This window comes from Ciconia boyciana, chromosome 10 (assembly GCF_034638445.1).
Source record: "Ciconia boyciana chromosome 10, ASM3463844v1, whole genome shotgun sequence".
In the NCBI taxonomy this organism is placed as follows: Eukaryota; Metazoa; Chordata; class Aves; order Ciconiiformes; family Ciconiidae; genus Ciconia; species Ciconia boyciana.
Window position 1 is genome coordinate 13,322,591 of NC_132943.1, and position 13,090 is coordinate 13,335,680.

Genomic DNA, 13,090 nt, shown 5'->3' on the forward strand with positions numbered 1-13,090 from the left:
TGTCCCAAAGAGAAATAAAGCAGTATTGCTTTTTGCGAGGAAAATAGGTCAGCCTAAATACTAGCATTGGTTGTGACATGCTACTATAGATGTGTATGTTGGAGAGCTGGTTGGAAAATTAATTTATTCCTGTAAAAACATTGCTTTTATAGAAGTCTTTCTTTAAGCTTTGAGATATTCATTGGAAAAATTGAATATTATCACTTTCCAGCTACCAGAAAGTTTCAGATGGAAACCTCATTTCTGGTCAAGTTTTTTTTCCCCAGTGCAACACATAAATGCTTGCAGGAGTAGCCATATTTACTGGTGTGGACATCATTTCCTCTACAGCAGAAATGAATCAATTTTTGCAATCTATTCTGTTTTGTCTCTTGGTTCTGTTACATCCCCTATGGAATGTACGGGCTGCCTTAGGTGCTAGCTCCTTATTCCAGCTGTGAATTTCTAAGTTTTGATTTCTAAGTTTCTGTTCCAGTTGTAAGGTTGTAAGGTGCTCTGAGGGCTTGTCCTCCCAGTTGCTCTCAGATCTTCTCTACTCTTTGCAGATGAGCTGAAAATTAGTAATAAAGTGTTTGTGATGTTCAGTGAAAGCAATGGCAGCAGTTGCACTGGCAGTAAAATGTCAAAGAAAGAAGCTGTAAAGGCTGAGGAAAGTAGATGCAAATTATCAAGAGTAAATGCAAAACATTTTTCTGAAAAAAAATCATCTTTTCGGCTGGAGTCAGAGAAGACAATCACAGTTTTAATCCGTCCCTCATATGAGTCATTGAAGTTGTTGAATAATAGCCCATAAAATTTATACTAGTAGAGTTGTTCCAGGACCCTAGGAAAGGTAATGCTCCCTGGGTGTTTCGTGGGAATATTTTTTGGACCTATATAGCACATTACCAGTGTTCATCAACTAATATGTAGCACTTACTGGACTCAGCTGTGTAAGTGGGGAAGTTGAGTTGTCAGCAGGAGGTCAGAGAAAATGATCTGTTGGTTCCTTCTTGCCTTCACTTCTCTGAATAATGGTCCTAGATGCCCCTATGAATGCCCACAAGCATGTGTGTGTTTGCACTGAGCAGAGGAAGCAAGGAGCTGCAGAAAGCTGCGTGAGTAGCATTAAAACATGCCTTCCTGCAGACAGTCCTCTGTGTTGTTAAAAGGTGAGAGCACGAACGTTTCCGAATTTGTTGGGATATTTTATATAGCTTAGGCAGGCTGGTGTCATATGTTATTAGAAAGCAGAGTTGGCTGGGAATGTGCTAGTAGTTGCAGGTAACTATTTAAGATACAGGTATATACATTTCTCTGAATAGCCAGTAATTTTGTGGCTTAGACTTTTGGCTGAGAAGTGAAAGACAAATGTTAGAGGGTCTGGTTAAATTGGGTAGTGTAGAGGTTTAAACTTCAGTCTTTTATGATGGGGCATTGAGTTGTTCCTTAGGGTGCAGATGCCAGGCAGTCTTTCCCTAGAAGGTCTCATTTTTATCCCCATGTAAAATGGGAGAAGCTTTGTGCGATGAGAAAACTCTTTCGTGCGTGGTTAAACTAAGGACTTATTTCCAGTATCTTCCCTCCTTTAAGTAGTGTCAGTCGCCTTTTTTGGTTAGCTATCATAGACTAATTCCTGTCTCTGCTCTGGGTCTGTAGTTGAACAGAGTAGTTCATCACCAAGGGAAAACAAGTCTTTCTTTATAACTGTTTCTCTTCATTTTACCTCAGCTTGTCAGTGTCTGGCAGATTCTCCATCCTTTACGCCATTCCTCTTCAGCTCACTAACAGAGCCGTCATTAGCTCTGCATATAGGGCAGGCTCAGGGATTTCATTACTTCTCTGAAGTTTTGTTCACTCTTTCTTGGGTTTTCTTTGAACTTTGTTTTCTTTATAGGTGAAAAAGGCTGGGTTCTGCCCTGAATCTGGTCTTCGCTTTATATGTTCTTAACACTTGTAATTACTGCTGGACTGGACTGACCTGAAGCGGTGCTGTAGCTGTGCCTAACATTGCTGTTTGGAAAAGCATTTATGATGCTGGCATGTGTATCTCATTTTGTTAAGTTTACTTGTACTGTTTAGAACAATCTGAGGAGATTTACAATTGCTTGTTTTGTAGTACAGCCACAAAGAATTAAGTAAAGGCATTATAAGTAATCTCTCTTTTCCTCTAGCCAAAGAAACACTGTCATGTTTTCATATATCGACTTATTTAGGGTCAAAGTTTGGCTTCTCTCTGAATTTGATAGGCGTATACAAGTGCTGCATCTGAGCAGTTCACAGAGGAATTTGGCACTCTGATTTTTAAATGCAGTGCCAAACGTGTAGAGAGAACAGCTTGATTACAATGGAGCCTGTGCAACAACAGGAGGTATATCTTCAGCAAAATTTACTACGAGAAGAGACGATGACTTAGAAAACCAATTGCAATTAAAATTGTAACTGGGTTGATACTGGAGATGGATAACTGCTAGCTTTAGATATTTGCTAGCTAGGCAGAAACTCAGAAAATAAGTGTTTTCTGAGAGCAGAGATATGGCAGAAAGATGGCTTTATGTTTAAGACTCTACACTGGGACTCAGAAAGTTTACTTCAGTTCCTTTCCTGGCTGCCTCACAGGATGCTTCTGTAGTCTTGGGGATGATTACAAACTTTTTACCATATGTTTATGCTGCATCTAGTGATCTGGAGCCCTCATTTTAGTTGGGCTTCATGAAATTCTAGCCTACCAAATAATATTTACTCATTAGTCTCTACCAGAAAGTAAACAAATAGTCTTTGGAAAAATTAAACTGAGTCACGTTTACACTGAATAGGGATTCTGTGTCCTGGTCAGTGATGGATGAAAAGTAGGGCCTTTGGAGATGATGATTATATCAGACTTGATGCTCAGACCAGGCATAGGATCATTTAAGTTTTTTCAAAAAATGTTGTGAGGAGGGAGAAGGGAGAAGGGGAGGTGATGCTTACCATGAAGGCTATGAGCTATTTTCCCAAGATCTTAGTCACATAAGTCGGGAAAGAGGAAGGACCTGACAGAAGTAGAGAGCGCCTTCCCCAAAGAGGACTTTATAACATCATTATTGTATTGGCCAAATGGAGGCACACTTCTTTTTTAATGAACAAAAAAAATTCCTTTTTTTTTTTTTTTTTTTAGATAAATCATCCACAAACAAGCGTATAAGAAAAATAGAAGGAAGAAGGCCAAAGAGGCATGCCAGAGAAGGAAGGTTGCAGAGTCCGAGGGGTTCAGAGAAGACTGCAGTGGGACTGCCTCTGAGAGGGAGCGTTTACATCACTAATACTTGACGAGTTTACCTTCTGGGACTCCGACCTTGGACTGCTGCCGGGACATTTGTCTTGGACTTGGCCTCTGGGCTGGTGAGTTAGTCATGGAATGACACGTCTCTGTTGTGCTGAAACATGATGTTTTCAGATTGCTCAGCGTGAGGGGTTTTGGTCTCTGATCGTTCTGTTTCTCCTGCTCCACTGATGAGAGGATGTGTCAAGTAGTTAAAGCACAAATCTGGGAGCTGGAAAACTTGGCCTCTGTTTCTGAGGCTGCCACAGCCTATTTGTGATTTTGGACAAGGCGAAGAATGACAGCCGTTAGATGTAGGGTTTTCCAAATGGCTCAGGGCTCTCTTAACTCTGCTGTCATTGGACTCAATGGGACTTTCTCCCTTGCCTGTTGGGAACAAGGACCTTATATTTCAGACTGTGTGTGAAGTAGGTAGGTTTCTGTAATCATTTGGATACAAAAAATGTGTGTCTGCTGCAGCGCAGGGAACCGATGCAACTTTTGTAGATGCTGTTTAGTGGGCAGGGGAAGCACAGTTTAACTAAAAACATGGGGCACATTCAGGCTCTAGTTATACCAGTTCAAATCCAAACTAATGTTTTTGGTGTGTTTAGCCAGAATTCATCGTTACACAAATACCCACTACTTCACAATCACTCAGCATAGGTACATGTGATGCAGTATGGGCAGGGGAATGGTGAATGGAAATTGATTGGTTTGGTCTTAGAATATATCCCAGACTCAGTTAATAGCATTGCAAGGGATTAGCTTTGTAATACTGCTTTTCCACTGTAGCATTACAAGAAGATACTATTTACAGATTGTGCCCAGTTTGTGCTCTCTGAAACTAGGAAAAGTTTCCACTTTGGAAAGGCTGGAGCTTCTGTTTGGAAAATAGAAAAACATTTTTAAGTTCCTTATGGAAAATTAATTTTTTATTTTGACAGAAATATAAAATGTTTCTCCCTGGTTTTGTAGAATGATCGACTGAACACAGAGTTTGCCAGAATAACCAATCTGGTCCCATCCTGGTGATTCATTTCCCTTTGGACTGTCTGGCAAAGAGATAGGGGTCCGCACAAAGTTATTCCAGGGAAAGTGGCAGTATTGGTCCTGCAGGTCCTCCTAGCCTGGGAGTCCTCTGTAAAGAGGAGGTGTGAAGGAGGCATCAGGAATTGATCAGGTCATGCCATTTGCAGAGAACTCTCTGCAGAAAGGTGTTCAGTAAGCCCCAGAAATCCCAGATGCACTGTTCATTTGCAGGTTGATATGCTGAGCATAGGTTTGGTCATCTGACAAGGGAGGACAGGACCATATTGCCCAGTCCTGCTGCTGGAAAAAGATACACAGCCAGAGGGACCGAGTGCCACTGTCCCTAGAGAAAAAGGAATAGTTGTGTGCTCCTTACACTCTGGAGGCCTGCTCAGGCAAGTCCCTCCTGTACTGTGGGCAGCCTAGAGGCAGAGGAACATTGTCTTAGTGAGAGCTGCTTGACTGCTTATTGGGGATCCTAGAAGCCCTGTGAGTTTCATCTTAAAATCTGCTTGGGCTTCCAGTACTTTGGTTTGTGGCATGGCTGCTACAAGCTTGGGGTTGCTGGCCTGGAACTGTCAGTGCTGTAAAAGCACAGACCCTGTAAGCTGTTTCCCTGGTGTCCTGGGGTGTGAACTGGGGGGGAGCCGTGCAGGTGCAGGGTGCTGATAGAGACCACCAAAACAAGCTTAGTCCCCTCACACCTCTTTTTTGATAAACCTGGTGAAACCAAAAGACTGGATGTGTCAATGTTGACAAATCAAGCTTTACTGTCAGAAGAGAGTTGCGTTGGGAATTTCCTGGGCAGATCTACTTGCTGCATCCTGGGTCTGGTGTAGAAAAAATTGCAATGAGTGAACTTTGCTCAATGGGTTTTACTTCCCTGATCTTAATTGCCCGGAATGGTGCTCAGCAACTGTACTCTTTGGAGGAGGAAAGGCATTTTCTTTGACTAAAGATGTTTGCAGTTATTTTCTGTCTCCCCTTCAACTCTTTTCATATTTGTATTCATATTTTCAATGCTAATGAGAATCATGACTATATGCTAAAAAGATCCTCTGTCCTTTAAAACTTCTCTTGGAATAGCCAAAGACAAAAAAAGTAATGAACTAAAGCTCCCTCTGAGTCTTTGACTCATCTAATCACCTAAATTAATCAGTGTTAAAGAAAAGTATGTGGCTTGGTGTGGCCACCCAGGGCGCTCTGTCTGGCTCCATGACTTACATTGCTTTGTCTGGGTATCACAGCGTGCATATGGTGCAGGATTACGCTCTGTCCTCAGGTGCCTGCCATGCTTACACTATGTAATCAAACTGAATTCGGGATGAATGTTGGCTACAATGGAAAACTATTTCCAAGCAGCTGTAATTTTAATTTAGGCCTTTTAGGATCAAATTTTCATCTCCAATATAAATCCACTGAAGGAAAGAGTTTATTTAGATGCACATCTGTTGAAAGTAGAATCTAGACCTAAATGTTGTCTTCAAGCAGTATCCCAGGCCCTGCCTCTGTGATCTTCCATGTATATATACATGCTTTTAGTGACAGCCTTAAATTAATAATAATGGCTGTATGTGGCATAGGCAGGAATGAAAATAGTGCCTAACTCCATGGTATTCTCGGTAGAAACATCGCAAGCAGTGGGGACTAGCGTTTCGGAGGCACTGGCCCATAAGTTGGGGTTCCTCCCTTCCCCCAGCTGTGCCACTGGCTTGCTGCAAAATCTTTTGCAAATCACTCACCTTCTCTGGAGGTTCAGTTTTGCTTTTGTAAAGCAGGAACAATGATTCCTTTCAGCTGCGCCTCCACAGCAGTGATTGAGCAGGGCTAACAAGCAGTAATGCAGTCTTCAGGGAGCGGCAGCACTGAAGCTACTCTAGCAAGTGTTTTGTAGTAGGAGAAGAATGGCTCCTTAAAATATTTAATCAACAATCTCTGGGTATATATATACCCACTTCTGCATTAAATACTCTTAGTGATTTAGGGCTTTATTATGTCTTTCCCTCTTTTGTTTATCTCACGTTCTCATCAACAGGAGCTTCAGTTTAGACTGATAAAGCTTTTTAACCATACTTTTACTGGGTATAGTCGTTAGGAAATCTTCTGCATACGTTGGGGTTTTTTTAATAGTGACCCCATTCTCACTTTCTGAACTATCTTGACTTTTTTTAAAGGGAAGCAATAATGAATTTCCATATGGGCTATACCTTGTAAAAAGATTATCTCCATTTATTCTTTTTATAAAGTTTTCAGAAGGGAAGGCACTGTCCCAATGCACAGAAGCAATTTTTCTTTTCAATGGATCCTGTGACTCAAATCTAAACCTTTGCTCTCAGAGGAACACTTTTCAAATGTTTACTTACTGCTTGATTCCTGATAGGCAGTCTAGAAAAAAAACAGATGAGGTGTTGCTCCTGAAAGTTATACTGCTTTATATTGTTTGAAAGGCAGAGATTGAACTGATTTGTCTAGCAGCTTGCCTTTTCTCAACTGGGGGAAAGAGTTCCTTTGTAGCTCAGCCTTTTATCAACAGTCCAGTAAAAGTGTTTTATATATATACATAAAAAATCATACAACATGTATATAATGCCTTTCATCTTGATGGCTCCAAGGTAGTTGACAAATTTGTCAAGTAATTTGTCAGCTACTTTCCTCAAAAGTTATCTCTTACTCCAACACAAAAATGGAGGTATTTCTATGCTGTGTGAAATTATTCTTGCGACTAACAGCTTTTTAAAGTAGCCATCAGACTTGTAATGTATGCATTACAAAATTTTAATCTAAGAATTTTAGAAACTTTTTCCTGGTTGTCTAAGGGGATTTAATTAAACATGAAGCCACCTTCTTGTTCTAGTGATGCCAGGGGGGAACTGGTGCACAAGGTGTGCTGAGCAGGAGAGGATCAGCACTGTGGGTAACCAGGGAAAAAGAAGATAAATAATACAACACTGAACACAAAACTAGGGCCTTTAGAAAGATCCCCTTCTGACAGTCACGTGGTGACAAATCCCTGTTCTGCGGCACAGCTGGAACAGATTGTTATGTATGGGTGAAAACTGCATGAACTGATGGAGATGCCTGCTCCTCTCTGCTACTCCTTTACCCCTCCCAGGCTTGGAGAGGAGCCTCTGTGCCAAGAGTGGCTTGTCTTCCCGCGGCTGGTGATGTTCCTCACAGCAATTTGCCCTTTACCTCACTGGTGACACCATGACCTTTCATGGCCAGTATTTCCATATAAGCCTTCTATCTGAGCAGCATTTGCCTCTTCTGGAAGGGCTCTGCATACACATCCCACATACATACACACTCTGCATCTGTAAGGCTTCATCAGAGGATCTTCTTGGCTGCTGAACCTTTCCCTTGTGCAAGTCGTTGGCTACCTCGTGAGCAAACATGTTGCAAAGTGACTAAGGGTTTCGTGATGGGATCCATAGCATGAGTGTGTTAATGGACAAGTGCTATTTATTGGCTCCAGTGTATTTCACTGCGCCCTTGGCGCATTCGTGCTTCCTGTATGAAACTTGGCTGAAGGAGTCAGAACTGCAAGACATCATCCCAAATTCCAGCTGGGATGCATAACTTGGCTACATGACACTCTCCCCTCTTTGCCCCCCTTAGCCACTTCCCATGTTAAATAGTTTCTCAGGACTCAAAGAGGAAGGGGGAGATAATCTCCAGGCCAATGATTCTGATAAGTAGAAAAACTGCATAAATAAATTAGCCATGATTAATAGTCAGAAATTGTCACTTGTCTCACTTGCCTGGAAGTTGTAGCTTGCTGAAATGACAGTCCTTGTCTTGCTGTTGGGGGGTTGAGATGCAGAGAGTGAATGCTGGGGGTAGGGATTTATTTTACGCATATTTTCAAACTGAAAAAAAAAAGTGTGATTTATTTTCCTTTGCTGCAGCCTGCTCCCAATTTTCAGTTTACATTAATAGCTGTGGGAACAGCAGTTCTTATTGCCATATACTTTAGCTATTAACACTGTGTCTGGTTTGACAGTACATCTCTCTTAATTTTTTTTTTATTCCCTTGCAATCATAAAATATGTATCAGCCTTCCTTTTTAATCTCCTTTGGCATGTCCAGCTAGTTAATTTACGTCTTTCTTTCCTCCTTTAGAATTTGATTTTTCTAACATCATATACATAACCAGAAGCAACAAACTAACTCTCTATTAAAACTTCCTTTTATTTTTTTTTTAATTAGAAATTTGTTTGAATTCATATTTAATGGAATGATTTCTCCAGGAGCCCCTAACAGCTTTCTACCCCAAATGTTTGCTTCATTGATATTTTAATTGCTGTAATAATCAGCATTCTGAATAAGAGGTCTTTCCCCTAGCTCAGTAAATCCATACTGGCTGAGTAAAGCATGTCTGTGATTTATGTGCAGATAAACAGCTTTGGATCCTGTCCAATCACTTCATCAGTTTTAATTCGGCTGCCTAATCAGCAGCAAACAGGAGGGTTGTTTTTTGCTGTTTTTTGCTTTGTTTTGTTTTTAACGGGGTGGGGGGGGTGTTAATATAGGGTTTGGCATGTTCCCCAGAATGGCACAGATAGCTGCCCATTTCTCATCATGTTCATGTCAAAGTCAGCTCTAACTTTCTGAAAGAGTTTATAAGAAGGGGATGAGATGCCAAGCCCTGCCTTTGGGCTTTCGTTGGTATCTAAGGAACCATACAGATATGCAGTCTGAACAACAAGTCTGCTCTTATCTCATGTTTTATAAAGGACATCCCTCAGATGCCTGAGAAAAGTGGAGAGGCTCATATAGAAGCAGATTTTATTTCCTGCGTATGTTTAGGGGTTGATGTCTTCAAAATTATTTTCACAGCTTACTGCTGTTGCTGTTTCTTAATAGACGTAATTACTTTGGTGGGGTCCAGGAGGCAGAGGTGACTGGAGCCTGTGGGGTGCAGCTGTGTAGGGGTAAGGAACAGTATAGCCCACTCTCACCTTTGCAACTCCAGCCTATAGGTTGCTGTTATGTGTCAGCTATGCGCACAGTGCTGTAAAGGCCAGGGTGGTCCAGATGACCCCAGACTGAGACTTTTCTAACTTCAGGCTCGTGACGAGAGTTCCTGACCTCATTTTTGTCCACCATAACCCAAGCAAATGCCTGTTAAGGTTAAAACATTGGACCATTTACATTATTATCTATTAGTGCCATGTGTCCAGAGGTGAACTGTTCTCTGATTTATAAGCAGCCTCTGAAGGATTATGGAGAGCAACCCCATTTTGGTCATCAGATCTAGGGCAAGCATACCATCTGTAATAATAAAGCTTACCTAAAGAGCTTAGCATGGTTTGAGTAGTAAACATGGCTGTGTGTCTCTGAACCTTGTCAGCTATCCTGGCTGCCCTTCATTTCAGCGTGTAACTGTGCCTGGCCACTTCCCTTACACTGGGAGACTGCAAGAGATATTAGTAGCTCTTCTGTATCTTTTTTTTCCCTGTTTCATAGCAGCCCTTGCTATGTAAGCAAGTGGCAGGCTTGGGAAAGCTGTGCTAGGCTGGGTGGCCACTGTTTAGGAGACCTGTTAATTTGGAAGGAGAATACATTGGCATTGTTACTGTATCTTCTTGGGGGTTTACATCATAACGCAAATAACATATACCACCTTTTTGTCTGTTTCACGTTAAAACCTCACAACTGTGCGTGTCACTATTACCAAGAAGAATCCCAACCGGAGGTGCTAAATTCAAACTTTTTGGCTCAGCTGTAATTACTTGCACACACCCATAGCTGTAGGGGCTTTAAATAGAGCTTTGAATCATCGTGAAATTCAGAGAATTAGGCTGGGCTAGAGGGAAGGGCAGTAGGGTTTGTGGCAGTTTGAGATCAGTTCGCAGTGCAGATGTGCATGTCCCAAGGGATCTTGGGCGAGGTGTTTAATCCATCCTCTGTGCTGGGTTTTTAATAGCTTGTAAAAGGGCAATAATGCCTCCCACCTTAGACTGAGGATGAAGAGAGGATAAAACCCATGAATAAAGAGAAGACATTCAGATCCTGTGGTTCTGGTACAGCTCCACCTCCACTACAGCAGTGACCACGGTTTTTACCTGCAGTGCTTGAACATTTTTCAAAAAGGGTTGTGAGCATTTTTATACTCTTCTTGTGCATGGTCAGAGGAAGGCAATGTGGCTTGCCCAGGGTTGGGGAGCAGTCAGTGACAAGGTAGCAGTCATGCTCCTGCCGATCCCACTTAGCAGAGCTCAGCTGGCAGCCCTGGAGATGCAAGCGTAGCCTTGGGGAGAGCGGAGGTGCCTGCTTTCTCCTGCTCCACAAAGGTTGTGAGCCAGCTATTGCGCTAGTCCCACAAGTTCCTTGCCTCAGGGTGGGCAGTTTATTCTTTTAATTTTGTAATTCTCTGCTTTTGGCTAAGACAGCATGGATTTGGAGGGGTGTGTGTAAGGGAAGTTTGACCATTATCGTATGCTGCTTATATTATCCTGCTTCTTTTTAATTGATGACAGCACTATGGAGGGACTACCAGGTTTGGGATTTTCCTGGCTTTGACTGGGCACAGTCTACAAGTCTGATTCTTTTAACCTCAACAGGAGCTCTGAGCATCCCGTTCCTGTTAAAATCAATGTGAAACGAACTTCCAGAGTTCTGAAAGATGAAGACCATCCCATCTGTCTATCTACTGCTTTAATGGAGAGATAGGAAAGGTCTCATGCTGTAACCTGAGAGGGAATTCAAACATCTGAGAAGTAATTTCAGGTGAAGGCACAGTTTCTTGCAGATCAAAGGGCGAGTTTAGGGAATCCTCTCTTCTCTGGCCAGAAGGGAGCTATTATGTTTATAGAGTTAGGCAGTTTGCAGACCAAAAATCCTTCTGGTGATCAAAGCCAAGAGTTTGTGCTGACCAGTGGCTTACTTTTTACAAAAGACTACCAGTCCTGGAGGTTTGAGCTAACAGATGCATCTTATTTTCTTACAGCCTGGTATGCTGGGCTCTGAACTGCCTCCTGGGATATCACCAAAAAAGCATTTCCACTGTTATCATTTTAAAGAGCAACAGTCAACTGGCAGTGAAGACTGAGTCCTTTTGTCAGGTGCACTGTCACCCCTAGGTTCCCTTGGGTTTCCCACCTTCAGGATTCAGCCCTGGCAGAACAGCTGCAGAAATTTTCACATCTTTGTCCCCTTCCTATGATTTCTTCCACAAGGGAAGACTGATAGGAGAAGGAAGGAAATGTGAGAGTGCGTATGCATGTTAGTCTTAAACTGTTGAAAGAAGAGACTGTGGGAGCATTTTCTGGGTTATGGAAATGTGATAAATGAGGCTTCTTGTAGAAAACAATTGCTTCAGTCCTCTCAGTGAACTGGGTGACTGGTTTCTCTGTTGCTGCAGTTTGCTTTTTTCAGATGTTGCTACATTTATTATGACTTTTTCTTTATTCTTTTTTATTTTTATTTTCCCTTTCCCCTTTCCCTTTTTCCCTTTTCCTTTTCCTTTGCCTTTCCCTTTTCCTGATTCACACTATTTCGAAGCTATTTTTCAAGGAAGAATTACCAGGGTGGTGAGAGGTCTGCCTATGGCTAAAGTGATGGCCTGTCCCTGTGTGTGGCACCTTAACCCACAGGAGCCCTCTGGCATGATACAGGGTTTTGGCAGATCAGATTTTAGTTTCCCTGGAAAAAACATTTTGTCTTTTTAGTATCTCCATTCCTTGTCTGTGATGCAGAGTTAACAGCATGTGCTCCTTCTCAGGAGTACAGTGAGGAAAATCCCATCTGGTTTGTGAATGCTCAGACATTGCTCTAATGGAAGCCATGTAAATAACTAGATAAATGATTTCTGTGAGATCGTCTGTCGAGCATAATAGGTAGCAGGGTCAGAATCTCTTCACAGTGAATCATTTCTTACTGGCTGAGTGGGATTTGTGCTCACAAGCCATTGTGCAGAAGCGTCCTCTGATTTTTTCTGTCTCTGTCTTTTCCCTGCCTACACATTTAGCTCCTTGATCTCTTGCTGGTAGGCTCCAGGGAGCAGAGACTACCATGGCCAACATCTGCACAGTGCTTAGCACAAAGAGTTCAGGCATAGGGTGGGCTTTGGGGTCCTGCCATCATGTGAAGCTAAAGAATAAATTATTAGAAAATAATTTAGAATTTGTTATAATTTGTTACCATTTTTGCCTCTTTCATCAGGTTTTGGTGGAATTGGGGGTTTTGGATAAGACAGAAGGATGAAAATAATGAAAATAACCTTTGAGGTGTGGGTTTCTTGAGCAGATTTGTTCATTCTGTGCTTTGCTTTGGGATCAGTACCCTCAGTGTTTGAAAGAGGGGGGATATGAGCCCACAGCTAGCATGCTAGCTGTCTGCCCTGACAGGCTTGCTGTGAGACCTGGGGCAAATCGTGTAGGCTGCGTTCACACGTCTTCATCTGGCTGCAGCTCCTGGATTGACTGGAACAGTTTAAATAGGTCTTTACTAACCCGTATCTGACTGCATTTGTGAGTAGTTCTGCTGACAGAATGAACTCCGGCAGGGGTGAATGATGAGGCAGGGTGAGGGGTGGTGGGGACAGGAATGTCCCCAAGCAGAGCACTGCAGGAGGAATAAGATGTGTGTTCACAGCCTATGTTTCTCACTGGGGCAAGTCTTCCACTTGGAAACTGGGACAAGAGCAATTCCTTGTCTCTTCCATGAGGATGAAGCATTCAGGATTGTGAAAAGTTCAGCCCGGGCTGCACAATTTCTAAGTTAGATTGAGTGTGTTAAAATATTTATTGTTTCTACAAACATTTGCTGCTAGCA

At 42.2% G+C, this 13,090-nt stretch overlaps 1 protein-coding gene across 1 annotated transcript in view; it reads left to right on the plus strand.

Moving 5' to 3' along the window:
* The window catches only part of SEMA5B (semaphorin 5B), a 275,812-nt gene that overhangs the window by 75,026 nt on the left and 187,696 nt on the right, over window positions 1-13,090 (plus strand). The window contains exon 2 of the mRNA XM_072874250.1: window positions 3,137-3,360. The gene's annotated coding sequence lies outside the window, so the exon portion shown is untranslated. The remainder of the gene's footprint in view (window positions 1-3,136; window positions 3,361-13,090) is intronic.